This window comes from Macrobrachium nipponense, chromosome 18 (assembly GCF_015104395.2).
Source record: "Macrobrachium nipponense isolate FS-2020 chromosome 18, ASM1510439v2, whole genome shotgun sequence".
In the NCBI taxonomy this organism is placed as follows: Eukaryota; Metazoa; Arthropoda; class Malacostraca; order Decapoda; family Palaemonidae; genus Macrobrachium; species Macrobrachium nipponense.
In genome coordinates, this window is record NC_087211.1 from 82614799 (window position 1) to 82620021 (window position 5223).

General features: G+C 34.8%; 1 protein-coding gene across 1 annotated transcript in view; it reads left to right on the top strand.

The window, feature by feature from the left end:
• Positions 1-5223, top strand: part of LOC135197286 (UDP-GlcNAc:betaGal beta-1,3-N-acetylglucosaminyltransferase-like protein 1) — a 42744-nt gene that overhangs the window by 4325 nt on the left and 33196 nt on the right.

Sequence of the window (5223 nt, forward strand, 5' to 3'; positions counted from 1 at the left end):
TGAAACAGGGGCTGGTTATGCCCGTAGACACCATAATTTCTGCATACATATGTTTGCTAGTATGATGATTGTAATAGTGTAAGGTTGTACTCATTATTCTGTGATACAGAAAGAATTTCCAGGAACTCTCCGCTCATTGTAGAAAGACACTAGTGATTCCTACATACTTTATTGTAATATATCTTAGTATAATTCCTTTCAGGGGAAATTTACACAAATAAATCCTGGAAAATAAGAGTTTTAGCAAAAAACTGCTTTTAAAATGATCAGGAAACAGACAACATGGGAGTCCACTCATATATGTTTATATATTTATCTTTTACTTACTTAACATTCGAGTCCATTTCTTCTCCAGTTGCCTTCATACATTTAACTACTGTATAAAAGTAGACATTCAGCCATGTATAGAATTCCAAATATTTTAAAAGTGGGCTTTCCATGATGTTCTGGTGTAATCATTTAAAGCACAGAGTTTTTTTTTTTTTTTTTTTTTTTTTGTGGATGCCTTTGTCATATTGTCTATAATGTAATAGATTTATTCTGACTTATTTTTGCTTTGTAATTAAATCTCCTGACGCCAGTAATTCTATTGAAGGAAATATTATTCATGTCTCTTAACCTTTTCCATTGGGAAAATTAGCCTACTGAGTATAATTTTATCAATAAGTCTTGTTTACATTTACTTCAGTAAATAGAAGTATTCAAGAGCTAAAGTGCACATGTATAAATATTTTTTTGAGGTCCTTCGAAAATGTACAACTTGTCTGTTAATTATAGTTCTGTACCAATGGCTTTTTCTTTTTTTATAATCTCATTTCAAGACAGGCATAGTTACATCTCAATGTCTGCTGGTTTTCTTTCATTTGTAAGAAATGAACATCTGTGTACCTTGTAATTACAGGTATATTTCAAGTAGACTTCTTTCACTCAGCATATTGTACAAAATATATTAAATAGTATTAAAAATACGTCTGGTATAACAGTCTCGGATCATAGTACAGTAATCAAACCAAACCTTTGCATGTTGTAGGAATATGTAAATTTATACAAATTCCTCCGTTAATGCTACACAGATTTTGTTGTGCCACAATAATGATATTTTTGTTGATTTTTTTTTTTTTTTTTTTTTTTAGTTTAAGAGGAAATATTGTGGTTCATTTGGAAACACGTAAAGGTTACAGGGGAGGGTAAAACTCTGGAATTCTGCTGTTTTACATTTAGCAAACCATCTGTAAAGTTACCTCACTTGAACACATAGAAAAAAATGAAAAATAGACGCTCCATAAAAACACCATTCTTGGTCTACGTTATTTTTTCATACTGGCGTTAAAGCAGTCTTGTAATATTTTGAGGTGGTCGTGGAACGTGGTAATTTTTACCTAAGTACCCTTTAAATTTAAGCCTATTTCTTTTTCTTTTATGAAAAAATTAGTGTAAAAGAAGAATAAGTATGGGAAAACAAACCCTATTATATATTTAAAGAGGTTGTAAAATATATTTTTAAATCAAGAAAAATGAATAAAAGCTAACTTTGAACTTCCCATAATACATGACATTTTAAGCCATTCAATTGCTCAGTAAAAGACGCTTCTAATTAGAATATATATTCGCCTATTATGTGAGTCTGTAAAATAATCTCTTATATAATGGTAAACTGTTCATTAAAACCTTTATGGTTAGTCATTTTGCTTTTACTTTATGACCAGAGAGAACCTGGATATAAATGTGCCTATTTGAAATGAAGATATATCTGGCTAATTCTCATCTATTTCGCTTGTCAGCTTCAACGTTGAATGATAGTGGCGTTCCTTTAATATTTATTTTGAAATAGTTATGAAATAATTTTATTTTATGCTACATTTTACGGTATCTATGCAAGTTTAAATGTTTTAATAGTTAATATTAAAATATTTATACTCATTTAAAAGTTCAGGATGTATAAATTAGATACGAAATAATTCAATATTATTATTGCTGGACACTAAGAACAAATCCAACAGCAGCGATCAGTCAACGGAACGACAATAACAAACGCGTGGATCTCTCAACGGTTGTGTGATAAAAACTTCCGTACGTAATAGTGTATATTATGGCCACGGTATTTTCTCCTTTTGATCAACAGCTTAGATAAGTAGAAGTTGTTTTGATAATGTTAGCTTAGCGAATTTTACAGGCAGGTGTATACTGTAGAGATAATACAGTTTAAGATAGTTTGTAGGCGCCTGGTTTAACAGTGCACTTGGCCTGGCTATAGGTAGTAATAGCCTAGCTAGCTACCAGGTACCTAGTAGGTATACTACGTACTACCCTTTTTTTGAACCTTTTCTAATAAAAATAGTCAGTTATTTCATGGAATATTAATGTTAATTCATGGTAACTTAGGTACTTTTATTTGTAATTCTATGTGATCTCTCTGCACAGTTTACCTAGGTAGGCTACCTAAGACCTTGGAAATTTATTTTCCTACTTTTAGAGTTGCTGATTGAAGTAGGTGATGTTGTTTGGTATTTATTATTAACCTCACATCTGAAAAGGGGATTATAAGTGGGGTAAAAAACGGAGGAGAGAATGAACATGTGGTTGTTATGATGGCCACCCAGGAAGTCATAAGGGGAGCCATGGTACCTATGTTCAAGAAAGGGGATTTGGGCCTTATGGAAACCTACTATTACAATAAAAGGAACTAGCCTATACTAACCTAATCTACCCTAACGTAACTTAGTAGGCGTGTTACTTAGCAGGGGGTGATCAGATCCCCCCCTGTTGAAAGATATTATAAAACGAACTGGATATTGGTACGGCAGCCGTACCCCGATCTCGGTAGATATTGGTACGGCAGTGAATTGCGCATCGCTGCTAACCCTTGTTTACCGCCTCACGCATATCCAAAGACTATATACTGAAGTATATACACGTCTTTGGGCATATCAGTGACAGCAAGAAAAATGGTGACGGAACAGCATGAACCGCGGAATAATACATTAGTTTTCGCCGAAAAACAGATGTTTTCAGGCTTTAACGAGCTGAAGAAAGCCATAGACATCTATGAAGACTCAAACTTTCAAAAATTGGGTAATTCATGGCTTATACGTAGGTCACGAACGATCGAATCGGCCCTGAAAAGAATTCCGAAGAGGAGATTCAAAGAGGATTATATATAAATATTTTACACTACCATCGTACCTTTGGTGATTTTCTCGGCCCTTTATTCTGCCCGACATCGGCTAGTTGCAAGGGCCGTTATACACTTTACAATATTCTTTTAATTCACTTCATTGGGTATTTTGCAGCTGTCGGAGAAGACGATAGAATTTACCAGGTAGTGAAATGGCAAAGTTAAACCAAATTTTAGCATTATTCCATTAAAATCGGGATAGTGTTGTGCTTGTAGTACAAAAAAGCGGGACAAAATTCACAAAAGCCAAACAAAAAACAAAAAAAGGGGGGAGGGACACATTTGCTAACCGAAAAAAGGGGGACAGGTTCAAAAAAGCGTGACTGTCCCACGTAAAAGCCGAACTCTGGTTTACATAATACAGTATGATTAGCAAACTGGTAAACGGATACAGCCAACTGCCGTATCTACAGCAAGTCAAGAGCGCAAATACGGCACCAATGACAGAATCCTGCCGTACCCTCACCGCACTATATTATTTGTACGGCAGGAAGTCTGAAATTGACGCATGCGCAATTCACTGCCGTACCAATATCTACCACGATCGGGATACGGCTGCCGTACCTATATCCTGTGCCATTATAAAAAAGAACTACGTATACCTACTAACCTAATCTACCCCAACTTAACTTAACTTAGTAGGCTGTGTTACTTAGCCAGGGGGGAAACAGACCCTTCCCCCAGTTGAAAAACGAAACTCCACTTTTTACCTAAAGCTCCCTGTAACACTGTTGTTTGCTTGTGGAACTACCTATTCATTACCGAATACAGCCTAACCTAATCTAGGAGGATGCATTTTCCTACCCTGGCTGGAAGCTTTACCCTCCGGGGTCCCACTTAGCAGGGATATATCCTAACCTAACACAAGGAACAGGATCTTATCCAACAAGCTGGATGTAAGAGAGTATTGCCCCAAGATCCTCCTTGTGTATGCTTGTATAGGAGGTCAAAGGCTGAAAAGTTTACTTTGGGTTGTTGCACTAACCCAATTTGCCTTTACTCATATTAATGATGCCAAAATATAGTTATAAAGTATATGAATAATTTATTTTGAATTTAATGTTTATAAAGGCCCACATTTACATGTAAGTAGAAAGTTGAAAGATAACAGTTGAAAAAATAAGAACACAGGTTACCATAGTGCTTATGTTAAAGTAGGGTTTCTGTAACTATTTACTTTAGTAATAAAGAGTTGTAATAGTTGATTCTCATTTTCTATTTATGGTCTTTATCATCCATTTTCTGTGTTACCTTTTTGTTGCCGTAGCAAATAGAAATTCAAATAGAGTACATAGACAAGCAAACAAATATTCAAGTTGCTAAAAGTTAATGCAGTAGACCTTTACTTTAGTTGAGCAGCTGATTGCTGCCAGTCACCAACCAGGACAGGTTACTAATTTTGGGGGGTGGCTGGGGGGCCAAAGCCCCAGTCCAGTTTAGGGCCACATAGCCCTAAGTTAGTTTAGGTAGGTAGTATCGGGTTAGTCAGGACCTGGCATTATAGGAAAGGTAATGTCTATTTTTGTATGAAGAACCTGTCCAGGTTGACAATTGGCGGGAATCAGGCACGCAACTAAAGCAAATTGTAATGAAAATCGTAGTTGGTATCAAATAAATCACATTGCCCACATGTTTGTATTTGTGTAACTTGTAATAAGCCTATTAGCTATTAGTTCTTTACCCTTCAGCTTAGTTGATTTTTGGTAGTTTAAGACTTTTTTAAATAAGATTATGAATTAGTAATAGTCTTTATTGATAATGAAATTCATATACTGCTGAAGTTTGATAGCTGCTTTATTATGCATTGTGATTTGAAATGGGTACAGCAATTTTTCTATACATGTAAGTATTTATTTAGATAAGAATTTAAAATCACTCCATGTTAAACAAAGTCAGTAATATCTTTTTACATGTGTATCAGATATTAATGTATGTTATAGGCCTAACACTGTTCTAAGATCTCATGCAGATTTGATGTGTACATTATTCACATGTGCATCATAGGAATCAATCCTGACGGAGATATATTTTTTCTTTTACAGATTGTT